Source organism: Mustelus asterias, chromosome 15 (genome assembly GCF_964213995.1).
Source record: "Mustelus asterias chromosome 15, sMusAst1.hap1.1, whole genome shotgun sequence".
Classification (NCBI taxonomy): domain Eukaryota; kingdom Metazoa; phylum Chordata; class Chondrichthyes; order Carcharhiniformes; family Triakidae; genus Mustelus; species Mustelus asterias.
The window spans coordinates 12,805,921-12,819,938 of NC_135815.1; the positions used below are offsets into that span (position 1 = coordinate 12,805,921).

Genomic DNA, 14,018 nt, shown 5'->3' on the forward strand with positions numbered 1-14,018 from the left:
TAGCAGTCCCACAATTGGTCCATAATTCAGGGAGAGTTGGGGCAGTTGGGTTTATTTTATAGAGATGGACAGGTTAGAGATTATACAGAAAGATATTAATCAAAAGGCTGTTCAGGAACTGGGAGCTTTATCGGGCTTTTGGATCACAGGCTGCATAATCAAAACACCCACCAGTACATGTCTGACAATAAAAAGAGTGCAAAAAGGAAGGAAGAAAAAAATCTTAAACCATCCAAGAATTTACCGGAAAAAGGCATGTGGTTACTGGACTTCCATAATGCCAAACTGAATAATTTCTCTAAAAGGAAAATTAAATTTACAGTCCCTGTATCTGCATCTCCTCAACAACCTGGGCAAAATCCAGAAATTCCACGAAACAGCAAATCTGCAAATGTGCACAACTTAATTCCAACAATCTCATTAAAAAAAGCAAACCGCAACACATTATTCCACTGGCTGATTCAGTGAAGCTCGAGTAAACTTATTCACTGAACTGAAGTGCCATCTAGAGGTAACAGCAATACCTTTCCAAGAAGCATTGCACACCCTCAATATCTGCACACGGTACAGGTCACAGCTAGCAACATCCACGGTAGCACAGTGGTTAGCACTGCTGCTTCACAGCTCCAGGGTCCCGGGTTCGATTCCCGGCTCGGGTCACTGTCTGTGTGGAGTTTGCACATTCTCCTCGTGTCTGCGTGGGTTTCCTCCGGGTGCTCTGGTTTCCTCCCACAGTCCAAAGATGTGCGGGTTAGGTTGATTGGCCAGGTTAAAAAATTGCCCCTTAGAGTCCTGGGATGTGTAGGTTAGAGGGATTAGTGGGTTAAAATATGTGGGGGTAGGGCCTGGGTGGGATTGTGGTCGGTGCAGACTCGATGGGCCGAATGGCCTCCTTCTGCACTGTAGGGTTTCTATGATTTTCTATCCATTGTCCAGGTGGAATGTGTGAGAGCGAGCGAGAGAGAGAGAGCACGCGAGAGAGAGAGAGAGAGAGCGCGTGTGAGAGAGAGAGAGAGTGTGCGCGTGAGAGAGAGTGCGCGTGAGAGAGAGAGAGAGTGCGCGTGAGAGAGAGAGCGCATGTGAGAGAGAGAGAGTGCGCGTGAGAGAGAGAGAGAGCGAGAGAGAGAGCGCGCGTGAGAGAGAGAGAGTGCGCGTGAGAGAGAGAGAGTGTGCGTGAGAGTGAGTGCGCGTGCGAGAGAGAGCGCGCATGGGAGAGAGAGCGCGCGTGAGAGAGAGAGCGCGTGTGAGAGAGAGAGAGCGCGCGCGTGAGAGAGAGAGCGCGCGCGTGAGAGAGAGAGAGAGAGCGCGAGAGAGAGAGAGCGCGCGAGAGAGTGCGCGCGCGAGAGAGAGTGCGAGAGAGAGAGAGTGCGAGAGAGAGAGTGCGCGTGAGAGAGAGAGTGCGCGTGAGAGAGAGAGAGCGCGTGAGAGAGAGAGAGCGCATGAGAGAGAGAGCGCGCTGTGAGAGAGAGAGCGCGCTGTGAGAGAGGGAGCGCATGTGAGAGAGAGAGAGAGCGCGCGTGAGAGAGAGAGAGAGAGAGAGAGAGTGCGCGTGAGAGAGAGAGAGTGCGCGTGAGAGAGAGAGTGCGCGAGAGAGAGAGAGTGCGCGTGAGAGAGAGAGTGCGCGTGAGAGAGAGAGTGCGCGTGAGAGAAAGAGTGCGCGTGAGAGAGAGAGTGCGCGTGAGAGAGAGAGTGAGAGAGTGCGCGAGAGAGAGAGAGTGCGCGTGAGAGAGAGAGTGCGCGTGAGAGAGAGAGTGCGCGTGAGAGAGAGAGTGCGCGTGAGAGAGAGAGTGCGCGTGAGAGAGAGTGCGCGTGAGAGAGAGAGTGCGCGTGAGAGAGAGAGTGCGCGTGAGAGAGAGAGTGCGCGTGAGAGAGAGAGTGCGCGTGAGAGAGAGAGTGCGCGTGAGAGAGAGAGTGCGCGTGAGAGAGAGAGTGCGCGTGAGAGAGAGAGTGCGCGTGAGAGAGAGAGTGCGCGTGAGAGAGAGAGAGTGCGCGTGAGAGAGAGAGAGAGTGCGCGTGAGAGAGAGAGAGAGTGCGCGTGAGAGAGAGAGTGTGTGTGAGAGTGCTCAAGAGAGAGAGAAAGTGCGCAAGAGAGAGAGAGTGCGCAAGAGAGAGTGCGCAAGAGAGAGAGAGTGCGCGAGAGAGAGTGCGCGTGAAAGAGAGTGCGCGAGTGTGTGCACGTATGTGAGAAAATGCATGTGAGAAAGTGTGTGAGAGAGAGTGCGTGAGAGAGTGTGTGCGTGTGAGAGAGTGTGAGTGTGTGTGAGAAAGAGAATGTGTGAGTGTGAGAAGTGTGCGTGAGAGAGTGGGCGTGTGTGAGTGCATGTGAGAAAGTGAATGTGAGAGAGTGTGACTGTGAGAGAGTGCATGTGTGAGAATGTGTATGAGAGTGTACGTGCGAGAGAGCACATGAGAGCATGTGCGTCTGTCTGTCAGTCTATCTGAAGTGCTACACTGAACATCGCATTTAACTAGACAAAAATGTGGACCAAAAGGCATGTCGGAATTTTGTTGAAATGGTTTGTGTGTCTTGACCAATTTTCACTTCTCCCTTCAGCTGCAGCAACAAAACTGATTCAACTAGAAACAAGAAACCAAACCTAGGCATGGGAGAAAAATGCCTCCGGGGTAATAACCAGCCTCTGTTTGCATGTTCTTGCAATCCAGAAACACAGTGGTCTGTTGTATTCTGTTTAGTAAACCATTACAGCGTGGAAGACATGGATTTACTCTCAAAGATCTCATAGTGAAGAGCTGTTCCCAGCAGCTTGTTATTACACAGCAGGAGACGCAGGGAGAGCTTAAGAACCCATCCTCCAAACTGTTTGTCTCACCTGCAACCCCACCGCCAACAACATGCAGGGCGATTTCATTCAGAAATAGCACATGGTTACAAAGCAGAATTGAAAGGAAGGGATTTTTTAAAAACCAATTACAGCCCTGTAGCCTTAAAGTTAAAGCTAGTACCACAAGTCTAACTGGCAAAATTACAACTTCGTATGTTTTTTTTTCAAAAGCATAACATAAAGCACTTAATCCTACTAGAAATGTTTAATCATGGCAGCACAGTGGCACAGTGGTTAGCACTGCTGCTTCACAGTGCCAGGGACCCAAATTCGATTCCCAGCTTGGGTCACTGTCTGTGTGGAGTTTGCACATTCTCCCCGTGTCTGCGTGGGTTTCCTCCGGGTGCTCCGGTTTCCTCTCACAGTGCAAAGGTGCGCGGGTTAGGCGGATTGGCCATGCTAAATTGCCCCTCAATTGCCCCACTAGCTCGGGTAAATGCATGGGGTTACGGGGGTAGGGCCTGGGTGGGAATGTGGTCAGTGCAGACTCGATGGGCCTCATGGCCTCATACTGCACTGTCGGGATTCTATGATTCTATAACTCTTTATCCTGATCACAGAAACGGTTCGAATGCTGGAGATACCCAACAGGTCAGGCAGCATCTGTAGACAATGCTTCTTGTCCATGAGCCTTGATCAGAACTTAGAAGAAGTTTGCTCTCTTCCAATAATACACCATCAATTCTGTGAATGGACTCCTTACTTGCAGGACATGAGGCCCATTGAACTTTACATCACTGGGTAGGTTGATGACAATGGACATTTTTCCATTAAAAATGGGGGAAATAAAGAAATGATTAATGTTAGACAGGACATGTTTATTCAGAATGACACACTGGAACAGGAGTAGACTACTCAGCCTTTGCACTCTGACCCATTTAATTAGATTATGGCTGATCTGTATCTCATCTCTACTTAGCTGCCTTGGCTCCATATTCCTTAATAAGCTCTCCCTCCATTCCCCCAAGGTTGATAATTTTCAAGTCAACAGTTTTTCAGGAAGTGGGATGGTCAAAGAGGAAAGGAGCTCCACATTCCCACTACTCGTTGTGTGAAGGAGTGGACACATACAGATCTTGTATCGGGGCCCAGGAAAAATCAACACTCGATAACATGCAACATGGTTACATCAACACGGCGGTTAACACATGAAGCTGTTTGTATGTGTGTAACTCCAACTGGATGCATTTTGAGAATCTACAGCCTCCCCTATCAGGACCAAGACACTTGCCACATCCTTTAGAATGCAACTGTGGAAGCTTCTGTCAAGTTACACTAAAGGATCAAAGATCAGGATCAAATCAATTAAAAGTATTTGAAAGTAGAGGCGGGTACAATTTTATCTTTTAAAAAGCATTTAGATAGTTACATGGGTACAATGGGTATAGAGGGATAGGGGCCAAATGCGGGCAATTGGGATTAGCTTAGGGGTTTTTTTTTAAAAAGGGCGGCATGGACAAGTTGGGCCGAAGGGCCTGTTTCCATGCTGTAAACCTCTATGACTCTATTTATTGGTCACAGGTAAGGCTTACATTAACACTGCAATGAAGTTACTGTGAAAATCCCCTAGTCGCCACACTCCGACACCTGTTCAGGTACACTGGAGAATTTAACACGGCCGATGTACCTAACCAGCACATCTTTCAGACTGTGGGAGGAAACCGGAGCCCCCGGAGGAAACCCGCGCAGACACAGAGAGAACGTGCAAACTCCGCACAGACAGTTACCCAAGCCGGGAATCGAACCCGGGTCCCTGGCACTGTGAGGTAGCAGTGCTAACCCACTGTGCCACCTTTAAAACAAAGGCAAACTACAAGAACACAACTTGTTACAACTCCCCCTTTAATCAGCCTGAAAAAAACCATCAGATTTTGATCAGAACATCATGTTGCGCTTAAACAAAACCTAGCCTTGATGTGTTTTGACAGGTTTATCTCAAATTATCCTTTGAAAGAACATTCACGTGAGAAATATTCCCAAAGGATGTGAGTCACCTGATGAAGGGGCAGTGCTCCAAAAGCTCATGCTACCAAATAAACCTATTGGACTTTAATCTGGTGTTGTGAGACTACTTGCTCTACAATCTCTCTTACTATCGATCTTTCCCATCCACATCAGACTTTCTAAATAACAATCTCTTATTAAGTACCTGACAAATTTCAACCGTCTCACTCTGAGCAGGGGCAGTTGAGCTCTTCCGATCTCAGACTTTACTCACACCTCTTCATTGGTAGTTTGACTTGTCCAAGATATCTTCATTATTCATCCCAAAAACCACAACTTTACAGCCTCAGTGCTTCTCCAAATCGCTCCACTGATCACCTAACACTCGTTAGTGTGTGCCAACATTAGTAAGGTGTAGCATTCCAGGATTCTCAGCCTTTCATTTGTGAGTTGATCTATTATTGTCACATGTATTAGTATACAGTGAAAAGTGTTGTTTCTTGCGCACTATACAGACAAAGCATACCGTTCATAGAGAAGGAAACGGGAGAGTGCAGGATGTAGTGTTACAGTCATAGCTCGGGTGTAGAGAAAGATCAACTTAGTGCAGGATAGGTCCATTCGAAAGTCTGACGGCAGCAGGGAAGGAGCTGATCGTAATCCTTTTTACATCTTTTGAAATTCATTGTATCCATTCCAACCCTCCATCTTATCCTCTGTTCGCATTTTCTGTCTGATGTCAACAGACTTCCCAAGTGACTAAATTTGTCAAACTGTGCTTTACACATCATCAAATCAGAAATAACTTGTTCCTCGGTTGGTTCCGTATTAGTTTAGACACAAGCCTGGCGACAGCAAGCACATTACGTCCATCATTCACCTGCAATTTAATGGTGATTGCCAAATCGGCAGGTCTTTTTTCCACCCAAAGGGATACAGTAGCAAGATTTAACCATGATAAAGCCAAAGGGGTGGGTAATATTATTTCAGAAATGTTTATTTCCCCTCTCCGGAGAACACTTTCATTGACAAATGACATCATTATTCACAAAAGGGAGAAACTCAATCCAATTACGCTGGTTGGCAGGCGCCCATCTTGAACAATGTTCTTGAATCAATGTCGGGACATACATCAGAGGGTTGAGAAAATCACACATTCCCAGATAAATCAACCAGAATCATTGGCAACACACACGTTTCAGCTGAGTTCATTTGCACAGAGGACCAGCGCCAAACACTTTGAGGAGATACAAGTCCTGCACATTTGCAGGGAAATACCAAGCACCTGTATGTTCTGTCCAACACACAAATTGTGACGCCAGCTGACCAAAGAATCCTTGTATGGTGTGTTGCGTTTCCCTCTTCTCTTCCTTTTTAACACCTTTACTCAACATTTTTATCCAAAAAAATAAGCCATCTCCCTGATTACGGGCTTCCACCAGGAGCACTGAAATAGATATGTTGCTGTGAAGAGATAACAATCTTTGAACAAAAGGATAAGCAAGGGAAAGTCTAAATGCTTCTGGTGAATAAATAATGTTAAATAGCAAGTCCATAATCCTGAGGTGTTGAAAGAGAATTGGAGGGTTTGCCTATTCGGACGCTAGTGAAAGAACCCTCAGACCTCGCAAAATAGTGCGAAAACTATGGAGATTCAAAGTGAATTCCTGAGAGCTGTGGCACACCTTGGTTTGGTCCCCGGAGACGTAAAAGAATCCTTAAGATCTTCTTTGGGGGAACTCTTGGGTGAAAATAATAGTGGGGCGGAGAGAGTGTTCTGTTGAGATTCTCCAGTTTAAAGTATGTGATTACGAGCTATATTATTAAGCTGAAAGGACTTGGCTTTAACTGTACAGTACAAAGTTATTTGAAACCTGAAATTTTGTGCTGCAAATGTTTCAGTTCATAGAATCATAGAACCATACAGTGCAGAAAGAGGCCATTCGGCCCATCGAGTCTGCACCGATCACAATCCCACCCAGGCTCTACCCCCATAAACCTACATATTTTACCCGCTAATCCCTTTAACCTACGCATCTCAGGACACGAAGGGGCAATTTTAGCATGGCCAATCAACCTTACCCGCACATCTTTGGACTGTGGGAGGAAACCGGAGCACCCGGAGGAAACCCACGCAGACACGAGGAGAATGTGCAAACTCCACACAGACAGTGACCCGAGCCGGGAATCGAACCCAGGTCCCTGAAGCTGTGAAGCAGCAGTGCTAACCACTGTGCCACCCAGTTAATAACTGTTTTTTTTTTAAAATTACCAGCCTCTACCATGATTGCCTGGTAGAAGGAAACAGATAATAAAATCGTAGAATTCTACAGTGCAGAAGGAGGCCATTCGGCCCAATGAGTCTGCACCGGCCACAATCCCACCCAGGCCCTATCCCCATGACCTCATGTATTTACCCTAGCTGGTTCCCCTGACACCAAGGAGCAATTTAGCATGGCCAATCCACCTAGTCCGCGCATCTTTGAACTTTTTAAAAGGCAAGTTAGGCACAGAACGATATGTGACTACAAGGCTCTGTGACAGCCCGGTGAAGCCAGCTTGGTATGTTTCCCGGAACGTCACTGTGGGCACGTGCGCCTGGCTGGGATTAAGTGAAGATGTCCTGCAGGAAGTCCTCCTCCTGCCATCACCCAGCAAGTAAATTCTTCCACCTTGTTAAATGCAATAATCGCATATTGAGGAAAGGGTGAATCTGGCTTCAGGCGGGTTTATTTCTCAGACAACAGATTAATCTGGTCTCCTCTGCCTCCTCCTCACCCTCCACTTCTCTCCAAACACCTAGTGAGAGCTGGTTTTTGTAATCTTGCAATGATTCCCAAATCTTTACCCAATTGGAGACAATTGCTCTTCAATACGAACTCAAAGCGTGTACTCTATTGCAGCACGATTCCAACAGTAACATGTTGCTACTGCGGCCCTTCCACTCGCCAGAATGGCCTGGGCGTTTTCAGAAATGACCAGTTACCCCTCCCCCTTAAGCTCACTGAAGGTCACCCACCTTCAAACAAACAATTAAATCCTGATTCTGTACCCAAAAATGACTGAATCCTTAGAAAATATCTGCGAATGAGAGGTGAACTCATTGAGGATTCTGAAGGGGTTTGGACATGGTGTACGCTGGAAGGTCCGCTCTCCTGGTTAGGGAATCTAGAACACGGGGTGGGGAGGGGGACACAATCTCAGGGAAAGGGGCCACTCATTTAGGACTGAGATGAGGAGGAATGTCTTCACTCAAAGTGTTGTGAATCTTCGGAATTCTCTACCCTAAAGGGTTGTACAAACTCCATCACTGAATATATTTTGTGGCTGAGGTAGACAAAATGTTGGGTCTCCCACAGGGAATCAAGGGACTGGGGGAGAAGGCTGGGAAGTGGAAGTGAGGTCAATCGTATTGAATGATGGAGCATGTTTGAGGGGGCAACCTAGTCTACTCATGCTCCTATTTCTTGAGTTCTTAAATGACAACAGGTAAGTGACCCGTTAAGCAGTCCTGGGACAGAATACCCCATACCTGGGGTGCCACCTGTTTAAAGTTGTTAAAGTTTATTAGTGTCATAAGTAGGCTTACATTAACACTGCAATGAAGTTACTGTGAAAATCCCCTAGTCGCCACACTCCGGCGCCTATTCATATACACTGAGGGAGAATTTAGCATGGCCAATGCACCCAACCAGCATGTCTTTTGGACTGTGGGAGGAAACTGGAGCACCCGGAGAAAACCCACGCAGATACGGGGAGAACATGCAGACTCCACACAGTCAGTAACCCAAGGCCAGAATTCAAGCCAGGTCCCTGGTGCTGAGAGGCTGCAGTGCTAACCGCTGTGCCATCGCGCTGACCACACCGGCAAGTGAACATGGGAAATAGCAGTGACAGGGAGGCAGTGGCGTAGTGGTATTGTCACTGGGCTCGTAATCCAGAGACCCAGGGAAATGCTCTAGGGACCTGGGTTCAAATCCCACCAGGGTAGATGGTGAAATTTGAATTCAATAAAATCTGGAATTAAAGGTCTAATGACAACCTGTCAGCTTAGAAACAGGAAAGGCGCAGTCACTATGTTGGGGGTGTACTACAGGCCCCCCAACAGCCCAAGGGAAGTGGAAGAATGGATATGTCAGGAGATACTGGATAGGTGCAGGAAAAATAGGGTTGTTGTAGTGGGAGACTTCAATTTCCCTGGTATAGACTGGAAATCGCTGAGGGCAGGGACTCTGGATGGGGAGGAATTTGTCAAATGTGTACAGGAGGGTTCGTTGGAACAATATGTGGACAGCCCGACTAGAGGGGGGGCTATACTGGACCTGGTACTGGGGAATGAGCCCGGTCAGGTCTTCAAAGTTTTGGTTGGGGAACATGTGGCAAATAGTGACCACAATTCTGTTAGCTTTAGGATAGTGATGGAAAAGGATGAGTGGTGTCCCAAGGGTAAGGTGTTGGATTGGGGGAAGGCTAACTTTATTGGGATCAGGCAGAAATTGGCAGCTCTTGATTGGGAGAGGCTGTTTGAGGGTAAATCCACATCTGGTATGTGGCAGTCTTTTAAGGAACGGTTGTTAGGGCTACAGGACAGGCATGTGCCTGTAAAAAAGGATAGGAAGGGTAGGATTAGAGAACCGTGGATAACCAGGGAAATTGAGGGACTGGTCAAAAAGAAAAGAGAGGCGTATGTTAGGTCCAAGCAGCTAAAAACGGAGGGAGCTCTGGAGGAGTACAAAGAAAGTAGGAAAGTACTCAAACGGGGAATTAGAAGAGCAAAAAGGGGTCACGAAATGTTCTTGGCAGACAGGATTAAAGAGAATCCCAAGGCATTTTATTCATACGTTAGGAACAAAAGGGTTGTTAGGGAAAAAATCGGACCTCTCAGGGACAAAAGTGGGGACTTATGCTTGGAGCCCAAAGAAGTAGGGGAGATCCTAAATGAATACTTTGCGTCGGTATTCACAAAGGAGAGGGATGTGTTGACTGGGAGTGTCTCTGAGGGGAGTGTTGAACCGTTGGAGAAAATCTCCATTACAAAGGAGGAAGTGTTAGGTTTGTTAGAGAATATAAAGACTGACAAATCCCCAGGGCCTGATGGAATCTATCCAAGGCTGCTCAGGGAGACGAGAGGTGAAATCGTTGGGCCTCTGACGCAAATCTTTGTCTCGTCACTGGACACAGGTGAGGTCCCAGAGGATTGGAGGATAGCCAATGTGGTCCCGTTATTTAAGAAGGGTAGGAAGGATAACCCGGGTAATTATAGGCCGGTGAGCTTGACGTCCGTGGTGGGGAAGTTGTTGGAGAAGATTCTTAGAGATAGGATGTATGCGCATTTAGAAAGGAATAAACTCATTAACGATAGTCAGCATGGTTTTGTGAGAGGGAGGTCATGCCTCACTAACCTGGTGGTGTTTTTTGAAGAAGTGACCAAAATGGTTGACGAAGGAAGGGCCGTGGATGTTGTCTATATGGACTTTAGTAAAGCGTTTGACAAAGTCCCTCATGGTAGGCTAGTGAAAAAGGTTGGATCTCATGGGATAAAGGGGGAGGTGGCTAGATGGGTGGAGAACTGGCTTGGTCATAGAAGACAGAGGGTGGTAGTGGAAGGGTCTTTTTCCGGCTGGAGGCCTGTGACTAGTGGTGTACCGCAGGGCTCTGTATTAGGACCTCTGCTGTTTGTAATTTATATAAATGATCTGGAAGAAGGAGTAACTGGGGTGATCAGTAAGTTTGCGGACGACACAAAACTGGCAGGACTGGCAGATAGTGAGGAACATTGTCAGAGGCTACAGAAGGATATAGATAGGCTGGAAATTTGGGCAAGGAAATGGCAGATGGAGTTCAATCCTGATAAATGCGAAGTGATGCATTTTGGTGGGAATAATGTAGGGAGGAGCTACACGATAAATGGAAGAACCATAAAGGGTGTAGAGACGCAGAGGGACCTGGGTGTGCAAGTCCACAGATCCTTGAAGGTGACGTCACAGGTGGAGAAGGTGGTGAAGAAGGCATATGGCATGCTTGCCTTTATAGGACGGGGCATAGAGTATAAAAGTTGGGGTCTGATGTTGCAGATGTATAGAACGTTGGTTCGGCCGCATTTGGAATACTGCGTCCAGTTCTGGTCGCCACACTACCAGAAGGACGTGGAGGCTTTGGAGAGAGTACAGAGGAGGTTTACCAGGATGTTGCCTGGTATGGAGGGGCTTGGTTATGAGGAGAGATTGGGGAAACTGGGGTTGTTCTCCTTGGAAAGACGGAGGATGAGGGGAGACTTAATAGAGGTGTATAAAATTATGAAAGGCATAGATAGGGTGAACGGTGGGAAGCTTTTCCCCGGGTCGGTGGTGACGTTCACGAGGGGTCATAGGTTCAAGGTGAAGGGGGGGAGGTTTAACACAGATATCAGAAGGACATATTTCACACAGAGGGTCGTGGGGGCCTGGAATGTGTTGCCGGGCAAGGTGGTGGAGGCGGACACACTGGGAACGTTTAAGACTTATCTAGACAGCTATATGAACGGAGTGGGAATGGAGGGATACAAAAGAGTGGTTTAGTTTGGACCAGGGAGCGGCGCGGGCTAATTGTTCCTTGTTTCTCGTTTCAAGGCTTCATTCTATGATCAACTTGTTGGTGCCAGTACAGAGCGAGACTGCGGATAGTTGGGAACCTGTCTCGGGGGCAGGGAATTCATATGGTGTTCATGGAAGTGGAAATGAATAGGGTTGGGAAGCATTTTCCGATCAGGGCCAGTGTGATCTCCTGGACTCGTTTCGATCGCCTCAGGGGGTCGGAGAGGAATTTCCCAGATTTTTTTTTCCCCATATTGGCCCTGGGGTTTTCACTCTGGGTTTTCGCCTCTCCCTGGAGATCACATGGTCTGGAATGGGGGGGGGGTGGGGGTGAGCTAATAGGTTGTGATGAACAAAGCATCGTAGCTGTGAGGGACAGCTCGGTGGATAGGATATTAGGATGTAGATAGGCTGAAAAATTGGGCGGGGATCCTGGATTCAGGATTCAATCCTGGACCGGGGAGCGGCGCGGGCTTGGAGGGCCGAAGGGCCTGTTCCTGTGCTGTATTGTTCTTTGTTCTTTGACAAGTATGAAAGCATTGTTGACCGTCGTAAAAATCTATCTGGTTCACTAATGTCCTTTAGGGTAGGCAATCTGCCGTCCTGACCCGGTCTGGCCTACATGTGACTCCAGATCTATGGCAACGTAGTTGACTCTTAAATGCCTTAAATGGCCGAGCAAACCACTCAGTTTAAGGGCAATTATGGATGGGCAATAATTGCTGACTCAGCCACCAATGCTCAGATTACCTGAACGAATAAAAGAGTGCCGAGTCAGAAAAGCGGCATTGCTGACAAAAATAAGTCGTCAAAGACTCGTGTTAATATACGGATGAGCTTCCCTCACCTGTTTTTGATAAGGCGCACCCAAAAATTATAATAATCTCTGGTGGTTAAGTCAGTGATTATGTTTTATTTAATTATTTTTTTTATCAACCATCCTGTAAATGCCAAAATAAATGGGGTGGCTGGCAGGTGAAAATCATCACAAGTATTTTTTTCTTGCCTGGATCTGTGCTAAAACGATCCTTCATAAATATTTATCAATGCTCACGACTTTGCTAATTGCGCTGCATTCCATTTGCTGCCATCTGTTCCTGTTGACTTCAACACCCGCTCTGAACTTATTAAAACGCTCAGATTAGATTTGTCACCAAATGGGGTCCACGTGTGTTTGGATTCCGTCAGCACAGTTTTCGAAATTCTGATCCGAGAATTGCACTGCGCAGCATTCCCGAAAAGACAGACTGGAAAAAGGTTAACGAGGAGACCTCAGGTATCGAATCCCGATAAATCCCAATAAATGCAGCACACCCATCACCCTTTCTTGTGCAAACTGATTATTTGAGGGAGGGGAACTACTCGGACATCCATATGTAAGAGCTAGCACAGGCACAATGGCCTGAATGGCCTCTGCCTATGCTGCATGATTCTTGGATTCATTCCGCATGAAGCCAGACAGGGCCTGGTGCTCAACAATTATTCAAGATTCGGTTGATGCCTGGTGGTCCGTCTGGTTTTGTCTCAATGTGTCAGTTGGTGGTTTGACAGAACCGAGGGGCCATTTCAGTCGGCAGCTGGGAGTCACCCACATTGCCCGCAGGGCCTGGAATCGCATGTAGGTCTGATCAGGTACGGACTAGGAACATTGCCTTCTCTGAATCATGTGGGGTTTTTACAAGCTTCATATTCCAGATTTATCAATGAATTGAATTTAAATGATCCCCAGTTGCCATGGTGAGATTTGAACTCAAGCCCCCACGGCATTAGTCCAAATGCCTGGATTATGACCCGGGTTTCCTCCGGGTGCTCCGGTTTCCTCCCACAGTCCAAAGATATGCGGGTTAGGTGGATTGGCCGTGTTAAATTCTCCCTCAGTGTTACCCGAACAGGCGCCGGAGTGTGGCGACTCGCGGATTTTCACAGTAACTTCATTGCGGTGTTAATGTAAGCCTACTTGTGACACTAATAAATAAACTTAAAAGGTTCCAAATCCCCAAATCTCAGCAGTACAATTACTGAGGCAAATAATCACACAGCAAGAAAATGTGGATAAAATGCCAGACGTTAAAAAAAGGGAAGAAAGTAAATTTAAAAATATACAACAGTTGTAGCAGCAGCTCAGGATTCTCCCAGAGAAATCAAATGTTTAATTTCTGAATGTGCAGCAGAGTCCCTTCTGAAGGCGGACTGCTGGAACAATGACAGAATATAAACACGCAGCAAAAATTCATTTCCATCTCAAAACTGGGAGATTAATAATTCAATCGCATAATCTGGCAAAACTCAAATTACCTGCTGTTAAACAATAAACACTCATATTTATTCAGAGCCTTTAAGTTAATGAAATGTCCCACATTGTATTATAATGTTCAGTGAGGCAAAGGCCTGAGCTTCCAGGGTGTCAAGCGATCAGCACCCATCATAGAACCATAGAAAGGTTACAGCACACAAGGAGGCCATTCGGCCCATCATGTCCAATGCCAGCCCGGGGACACCTAGGTGCCCTTTCCGAGAACAATTCTGAAAGTCAGCAGGGAACGCTCACCCCCACCGATTCCGACAGGCCCGCAGCTACTTCACGCTCAGTTTGACTTCTGATCGGCAGCAGGATTTCCGTCCTCACTTGGACTTTGGCTGGAATTCTTCTGTCTCGCAT

The 14,018-nt window shown here is 47.1% G+C and overlaps 1 protein-coding gene across 3 annotated transcripts in view; it reads right to left on the reverse strand.

The window, feature by feature from the left end:
- The window catches only part of smyd3 (SET and MYND domain containing 3), a 738,112-nt gene that overhangs the window by 674,841 nt on the left and 49,253 nt on the right, over nt 1-14,018 (reverse strand). The window lies entirely within an intron of this gene.